The following is a 9,807-nucleotide window of genomic DNA, read 5'->3' on the forward strand; positions in this document are numbered from 1 at the left end:
TTGTAGCGAGTACCATGGCTCCACCTGAGAATACCTTCTTAACTACAAATGGCCCTTCGTATGTGGGAGTCCATTTGCCTCTGGGGTCAGTTTGTGGTAGGATGATGCGTTTGATCACCAAGTCGCCAAGTTGGTACACCTGTCTCTTAACTCTTTTGTTAAATGCCTGGGTCATGCATTTCTGATATATCTGCCCATGACAAACAGCCGCAAGTCTCTTCTCATCAATCAGATTTATCTGATCGAGTCGAGTCTGAATCCATTCATCTTCATCTAAGCCCGCCTCTTTCATGATTCTTAGAGAGGGAATCTGAACTTCCACTAGTAAGATGGCTTCCATTCCATAGACTAAAGAGAACGGAGTTGCCCCTGTCGTAGTGCGCACTGAAGTGCGATAACCGTAAAGAGTAAAGGGTAACATCTCATGCCAGTCTTTGTATGTTACTGTCATTTCTTGCATGACCTTCTTGATATTGTTAGCAGTCCCCACGGCGCCGTTCATCTTTGGCCGGTACGGAGAAGAGTTATGGTGTTTTATTTTGAACTGCGTGCAGAGTTCAGTAATCATCTTGTTGTTCAAATTAGTACCATTGTCAGTGATAACTCTTTCAGGAGACAGCAGGTTTCTCAAATAGGTATTTGATAGAATCCATCTTAGAAGTCAATAAGGTGGTATGATTCAACATATACTGTCTTAGTCGGCGAGCAGCCCAGGCCAAAGCACAGCAAGCTTTCTCGGGCTGTGAGTATCTTGTTTCACAGTCGGTACCTTTTGCTAAGGCAGTATATGGCATGCTCTTTTCGACCAGACTCGTCATGTTGCCCCAACACACCTCATTGAATTTTCTAACACGGTCAAATACGTAATTAAAGGTCTTCCTTCAACTGGTGGCATCGGAACTGGAGGTTCTTGGCGATATTTCCTGATTTTGTCATAAGCTTCTTGGCATTCATCATTCCATACCATCTTTTGATTTTGTCTCAGTAATTTGAAGATGGGTTTGCAGGTAGCAGTCAAGTGTGGAATGAATCGGGCAATGTAATTCGAGTGCCCCAAGAAACCTCTGACTTCTTTCTTGTTTATTTCAGTACCCAGATTTACAATTTCAATTGATTCCTCATGCGGCTGTATAGTCCTTTCTTCTTGTAGTAGTCGGGCAAGTTCTCCAGGGACTTCACAATCTTCCTCGCTTCCATCCTCGGCTTGGTAGATCGGATTTTCAAAGTCATAATGAACAGTAGCAGAGTCATTACCAACAGGATCCAGAGTGGATATGGATCGGCAAATTGTTACGTGAGTGTGTGCAAGAAACATAGCTTGTTTGAAAAATGACAGGAAAGATAAAGAGCGCAATATTTGAATGCAAAAAGTCCATTGATCTATTGAATATGAATATGCTTATGAAAATGACAAACCCCTAACAAATTAGCCATTGTGCCTCGGGCATAGACACAATGCTTTAAGAAGTTTGATTGTAAAAGAAAATTAAAATTTGCAATTCTAGAATAAACAATAACAATTACTCCTGACTAAAGGAAATCGGGATAATGTCTTCAGTCTTCCAATTGTTGAGTCCGTCACCAATTGTTGGGAAAATCCAGCTATCCAAGTCGCAATCACTATCAGCATCTTCCATAGCATTAATCTGATTTTTGACTATCTTTCCAGAGTTAAACCCCAGGCCAGCTTTATCAGACTTGTACGGTACATTGATCAGTTGACCCCAACCAGCACGATCACCATTTTCAATCGCGGCTTGAGCATCTTTCAGAGAGATCATGACAGGGGGAGCACGAACAACCTTGGGCACAAGGGGAGTTGGCTTAAGGACAGGACTGGGTGGAGGAACCACTTCAAATGACTGAGAAGGAGTCTCAAAGAATTCACCATCCATCTCGACGTATTTGAAGGCTTGCACACTACTGACAATATACTCTTCTTCTCCACATACAGTGACAACCATGCCTGCTATTGGATACTTCAGCTTTTGATGAAGCGACGAAGCTACCGCACCTGCCCCATGGATCCAAGGGCGCCCCAACAAGCAGGAGTAGGCGGGACGAATGTCCATCACGTGAAAGGTAGTGTTGAAGACTTGAGGTCCTATCTTGATAGGGAGAACCACTTCACCATAGACAACACTCTTCGCACCATCGTAAGCACGCACCACAACATCACTAGGTTTCAGTTCAATGCCTTTGTAGTCAAATTTATCGAGTACAGCTTTCGGGAGCACATTCAAGGAAGAGCCGTTGTCGATCAACACGTGAGCCAGGGTGATCCCCTCACACTCGATGGAGATATGCAGAGCTTTATTGTGATTCTTTCCTGCTGGCGTCAGGTCAGCATCGGAAAAGCCTAGGCCATTGTCAACAGTCAAATTAGCAACATAATGTTCGAATTGATCGACGGATGTTTCTTGAGGCACATGAGCGGTCTTCAAGAATTTCATCAATGCATTGGCATGGGATTCAGAGGATAATAACAAGGACAACATTGAGATTTTAGACGGAGTATGCCCCAATTGTTCCACTACATCAAAATCGCTCTTACGGATGATTTTCAGCATCTCTTCCATTTCCTGTTTGGCAACATCTTCAGAAGTAACTTCGACCGATGTCTCTGACTGAGGAGGATTGACTGGTCTTTTTCCTCGAATTTCGGGAGCGGGAGGTGAGATTTCTGGGGAGTAGATCCTTCCACTTCGAGTAACTTTACTAGTCCCCACAATATCATTAGGATTAGCAGAACTACCAACCTGCTTTATGCCATGGATGTAAACGTCGCCTCCATAGTTCCACGGAATAGCTTTGCTGGAGGAATATGGCACGGGGCCAGGTGCGGTAATAATCAGGGGAGCCACTTTGGGCTCAGCGGTAATCTTCACAGGCACTCTAGTAGCGGTAATCTTCACTGGAGCTTTGGACCTAGCAATCACAGATACCTCTTCAATAGAGTTGTCCACCTTAGGAACCCTTTCAAATAGAATTGTACGATCATCCATCAGCCGTTGAATGCCGTTCTTCAACTTCAAACAATCATTGGGTCGGAGTACACAGAGATCGCAATCTTCAGCACAACCTGGAAATAAACCAGCTTGCAATAAATTCTTCTTAACGATCAGGAGAGGAGATGCTAAATCAGCAACGTCAGTAACGTGAGAATTGTCGTCCACAACATTAACATTCTGGTCATGATTAGGCATAGGTGCTGTGATGACATTGGGGGTCGCCGGAGGATCAAATTCAATTTCTCCAGCGTCGATCATATCCTGAATCTTGTTCTTCAACAACCAGCAATCATTCGTATCATGCCCGGGGCTATCGGAGTGATAGGCACACCTGGCGTTGGGATTATAACGAGGAGAAGTAGTGTTGGGATTTGCAGGAGGGCCTCTGAGGGTAATCAAATTGGCCTTTAACATACTCTGCAGTGCTTGGGTTAAAGTCATATTGATCTTGGTAAACTGTCTTCTCGACCTGTCTTGTCTGTGTTGGAAGTTCTGAGATGGCGGTGCGGCAATTGTAACTGCCCCAATAGTATGGTCACGATTCTTCTTGTTATGCTTCCTCTCACTGTACACAGCATTTGATTCATTCTTTCCCTGATAGGACTTTTTGGTGCTTGCAGAAGTAGCTGCCTGTATCTTTCCACTTCGAATGCCGCTTTCAACCCGTTCACCTGTCAAGATAAGTTCAGTGAAACCTGACGAGGAACTTCCCAGTAGATGGCTGTAGAATGGGCCAGTCAGTGTACCCATGAACATGTCCACTAACTCTCGATCAGTCATAGGGGGTTTGACTCTGCCAGCCAAATCTCTCCACTTTTGAGCATATTCTTTGAAACTTTCTTTAGAGCCCATAGTCATATTTTGTAGCTGTAGCCGAGTAGGCGCTAACTCAGAATTATACTGGTAGTGCTTGTAGAAAGCTGTTGCTAAATCAGTCCATGTGCGGATGTTAGAGCTCTCAAGCTGATAATACCACTCTAACTGTGTGCCAGACAGACTCTCTTGGAAGAAATGGATCCACAGTTTCTTATCAGTAGTGTGCGGCTGAATCTTTCTCACATAAGCCCTTAGATGCATCTGAGGACAAGAGGCACCATCATACTTAGTGAAAATGGGAACCTTGAATTTGCGGGGAATGACCACATCAGAGACCAGACCCAAGTTTTCGAAATCCAGACCGGGCACTTTCTGCCCCTCCATAGCTAGCATACGTTCTTCCAGCAACTTGTACTTATCATCCTTCGGAGAGTACTGTTCATGTTCATAATCTTCATCGTCGTCCTCAGAATTGACGAGATTAGGATTCTCATCTTCCGAATCATTCTCGGTCTCTTCTTCTGAATCCTTCGGAATTCTAATCTTGACTCCTGTAACCTGTCCCTTAAGCCTTCTCCCCGGGTTGATGTAACCCACAGGTTTCTGGTCCTTCTTCTTCTCCATCAAAAGAGCTTTCAGTTCTTCCTGCCCCTTAGATAAGCTCAGCATCATTTCCTGGAATTGAGCATTCTGGGCCTGGAGATCTTTGACAGTTTGTTCGAGAGCCATTGTTCAATCTGTTTGAATCTGCTGGAATCTGTTGGAATCTGTTTGATAGGAAAATCGTGAGAACACTGATCCTTTAGAATACCTGTTATGCGATGCAATGCAATGTATGAAATGTTTTCAAGGACTTTCGGGATTTAACTTTGCATAAACTAACAAAAAGAGCTTTTTTTTTTCTTTTCTCTTTTGTTTTTGCTTTTGTTTTTGTTTTTTCTGTTTTTTTTTTAGCAGAGTTAAATCCCTAAATCCTTGAAATGGTTAGTACAATGCCATGATGTTATGATGTTATGTTGTTATGATGTCATGTTGTTAGATAAATAACAAGCACAAGCAAGTCACACAACAATCATTCCTAGGTTTTAAGGCTTGCGTGAGTTCCATAGGTAAATACCCTCCCCACTGAAGTTTGGTTGGTTCAACCTGTCTTAGAATAGTAACCGGGTTCTAGAAGGATCTCAAATCATTGACCTTTCCTTAAGTCCACTTCAGTGCAACACCAAGTGGTTGACCGAAGCTTCCCTAAAGTCCAATCTCAAAGAGTGTAGTATCGAGTCTCAACCAACTCCAGTCGGAACCGAAGCCAGTTATCTCACTACTTTCTAATGGCCAGGATGAGTCAATTAGGGTTCTAAAGGTCTGGTTAATGCTTTTATGACACCACGCGAATGCCAAATATTTCCTCAACTAACATGAGGAACATCAGGACATCCAAAGTGCCACATTAACCGTAGCCATCATTTTGACCATTCCAGTATACGCCGGACAGTCGCGATGATCTCTTGCTACTTACCTAAGGTACACTAGATCCGGGTGTAGGATCTTTCACTCAAGCATAACATACCCAAGCAATCCCTTAAAAATAAATCAGACAAATTGAATAAGTGATCTTGTTTTTAAGGTAACCTCTCTTTTTAAATATTTAGGCTCCCCAGCAGAGTCGCCAGTTCTGTCATACGGTGAACTGGACCTTTTTGTGGTTTTAATCGCAATGTCGCGGTTAGCAAGAGTCGCCACCGACTTTTCTTTTATCCAATAAGGAAAGGTGGAAAAGAACAGGAAAAACCTTAATTTAGATTTTGGGTTCGGGAGGTACATTATACAAAGGGAAGGTGTTAGCACCCTTTGTATCCATGGTTATCCATGGGCTCTTAATTGCTCGATCACTTATATTATTTTTGTCTAAAAAAGTGTTTGTGAATTGTTTGGAAAATTGTTTTGAAAAGAGAATTTAACTTTGTAATGATTCTTGTATGAATGTATACAAAGTGGTTATCCCGTTTTAGTTTTGAAAATTGTTTAGAAAAATATAACTCGGTAATGATTCTAGTATGAATGTATACCAAGTGGTGATTTTCTAAAGGCATTTTGAAAGGTGTGAGGTGCAAAAAAATGTTTTAAGTTGTGAGCCAGCAATTAAGAGTTATACCGACCCAAGGTCTTTACGGGCATTTCCTATCCTTATGAGGGTAAAACTGTCCTTATTATTGAGAAATAAGTAGTTTTATCCTTTGGATGTAAAAGGGTCATCGTAGGGTCATCGATTGGTCATTGAAGGCAACAGTTATGAGGATACCTTAGCATTCGAAGGGACTATCATCATTTAACCGTAGGCAACATCGGAGGGTCATCGAGGGACAAAGTTGTATATTCGAAGGCAACATCCGAGGGACTATAATTTATTTTATGATGATTTAACCGAAGGGTCTTTGCTAAGGGTATCCCCACGTTCGCGGGACATGACCGTAATATCGTAATCGTAAGGCAACAAAGAGAGGTCCAAGATCACTTATTCAAAGGCAAAGTTTTACAATTAATTATATAATTAGGATGAAACTCCACATTAAAATTATTAAAAATAATATATTAAAAAAAATTAATACATTAGAAATTAATACATTAAAAATTAATTTAGGGTGAAACTCCACAAGGGTATCCCACAAATAAAGTGGAATACCTAGCCAATAACCTTTTCCTGGGATATGTGAACCTTTACGAAACTCAAAAAAAAGAAACATGTCAGAACACCAAATCAGGGTGCAATCGAAGATTACACCGGAGAAATATCACAACAATAAATAGGATAGGATGAATAATGCATGGCTATGATAAAACATAAAAAAAAAACAGAATAGAAAAGTCAGCTACTGTCTCGTTCGCCTCTGCCTCGCCTAGCGAAGGCCACGGATTTTGAATTTGAAAACAGCCCCATGTTAGGAACTTTGAATTTTATGGCATTTTATCACAGGAATAACATGGTCAAACATTCAGGGTATTCAGGCATATTTAAATTCCCATACGAAAGCAAATTATATATCAACATTTAATCATGATGCATTATATATGTAGATATGGCCAATTGAAAGTATAAACAATAGAGATACGCAAACCTGTTTGCCAATTCAAGGTTGAAGGGATTGACCACTTGTAGTATCGGAATAAGTTAGGCAGCGGGAATTGGACGGCGATGGCTTCGGTGCAGATGGGTTGCCTTCAGGGTTTCTTTACTCTGAATTCTCCGGGTAGGCAGGGTTCCTATGCCAAAGTTTCTATCCGTCCTTCTCTGTTCTCTCTCTTTCTTTTTCCTCAAGGTTTTGTTCCAAGGAAACCTCAGAGTGTTTTGCTTCTCTTCCTTCTTTCTCCAGTGAATCTCCTAGTGTAACTCCAAGTCTAACTCCCCCTACTGAAACTTCAGTATTTATAGACTAATTTCGTGGGTAATGGGCTTGGAATGAGGGAGACCCAAGTCCAAAATAATTTGTTATATTTTATTTATTTATTTATTTTAATTATTTATTTAATTAATTAATTAATTAATTAATTAATTAATTAAAAAAAAATTTTTTTTTTTTTTTCGTTTTTTTTTTTTTTTTTTTTTTTTTTTTTAGGAAAAATGATGGGTAATTTTTGGGGTATGACAGTAAGGTACCAAATACTTAAGTGATTTTGGGCATATTATAAGATATGGGCCAAAATACACTTAAGTGGGCTTTTTAGCTTGAAGCCCACACAAGTGGTTCTATAAATAGAACCCCTTGGGTAGAAGCATTGTCACTCCAATCCACTCAGACAGAAATTCAAGTAGAGACTTGGAATTTTGTTTCTCTCTTTCTCTCACTCAAAGCCTTCATTCATAACAGCTAGCACTGCGATTGAAGGAATCCGTTCGTGTGGACTGAGTAGAGACGTTGTCATCGTTCAACGTTCGTGATCGCCCCGTGGGTCTGTATCAAAGGTTTTGATCATTATCAGAGATCTGCACCAAAGGTTTGAATCGCCACAAGAGGTAACGATTCTATCACTGATCATGCTCATTCGTAAGGATCACTAAATGGAGAAATTTTAAATTCCGCTGCGCCTTGGATGACAATTCTCCTTCATAGTTAGATCATGTTGAAGATGTATTGTCTAGATGTCATCGCATAGTGAGATTGCGCATGCAGGCATTGACAAAGGTATCTTCCCTGATGGTCTGATGTGAGGCACGTCTTAGATGCCATCACGATGAAGGAACGAGGGACATTGATGTACCGAAGATAGCGCCAAAGGATGAGGAGGATTGATGGCCGAGGAGGCAGAGGAGTCAGAGGAGATGTAGTCTGACATACACAGTAGTGTAGTGGTATATAGTAGTTGTACTTTGGATTCACTATGAATTGTATTTTATTTTCACCTCATACTACTTTATCGTTGTTTTCAACTTTATACACACACACACACACACACACACACACACACACACATATATATATATATATATATATATATATATATATATATATATATATATATATATATATATATATATATATATATATATATATATATATATATATATATATATATATATATATATATATATATATATATATATATATATATATATCTTTTTTGGACCATCTAGATTTATATATGTCATTTTCTGCATATCGATTATTTGGTTTAAATCCCGTCACATAATATGGTACATAACTCTTATAAATATTTATCTAAACAAACATATACAAAACATAACATGAACTGTTTTGTTATGATAGGTTACATAGATGTATCTCCATAAAATAAACGGAGATGCATCTCCGGTACAATAAACTTGTAAAATGACTTATGAGTGTGACATATATATAAGATTAGTAACTTATATCATCATATTAACAAAGAAATATTCAAAACTTTATTTTTCTCAACACGTTATCAACATGATCGTTTATATCATAAGTTATTACTATACTAGGTACATCTTCTATATTTATCACTTTAATCTTATTATTGTTCTTATTATTATTATTATTATTATTATTTGCCCCGGTTATAGAAAATTGGCAATCTATCAAGTGATTTATAACTAGAGTGACTATTATCATTATTATTTTATCATTACTAGTCTTAGTTTGATTCATTGATAGAGGTTTTTGAATAAAATATGGTCATGATTTTGTAATTGTTGTTATTGAATAAATTGATTTTTTTAATTTATACATTAAATATTGATTATGTTTATTTGGATTCTAGAAAATCATGTCCAACATGAAACATATATTCAAAATTTTAAACATAATTATGGACAACTACATAACTTGGAACAACAATTTAATTGATTCCCTTTCATGTGAGGGACTCGACAAAATCCTTGAAGGAGACCATTCAAGGAAGTTGACAATGGACTCAGAGGAAATGGAAATGAAAAATTCGAAAGTAAATAGGATAATCAAGCACCACCTTGATGATGTATTACAGTCATAATACTCAAATGCAAAAGGTCTCAAGATATTATGGGATAAGCTTAAGGCAAGATTTGGACATCAGAGGAAAATCTTGTTGTCCTTATTGATAGATAAGTGGAACAAATTAAAGTTCTAAGATTATAAAAGTGATGTTGCATATAACTGTGTCATGCACCAAATTATAGCACAATTAGAATTTTGCGGCATAGTTATAACCAAAGAAGAAAAGTTGGAAAAAATATTTTCAACTTTTTATGCATCCCAAGTATTATTGGAACAACAATATAGAATAAAGGATTTTTCTGAGTATTATGATTTAGTTGCAGCCCTTCTAGTAGCAGAACAAAATAATGAGCTCCTTATAAAAACCACCAGTCACATCCCACATGAATAATAATATATCCTGAGATATATGTCACAATATTTAATCAAAGATATGGTGGTTATAATTGTGTTAAAAGACATGGTGGTTATGCTTGATTCAGTGGTCATAGTAGATGCAAATATCACAATCAAAACTACTTTCGTGTCGA

Source organism: Lathyrus oleraceus, chromosome 1 (assembly GCF_024323335.1).
Source record: "Lathyrus oleraceus cultivar Zhongwan6 chromosome 1, CAAS_Psat_ZW6_1.0, whole genome shotgun sequence".
NCBI lineage: Eukaryota > Viridiplantae > Streptophyta > Magnoliopsida > Fabales > Fabaceae > Lathyrus > Lathyrus oleraceus.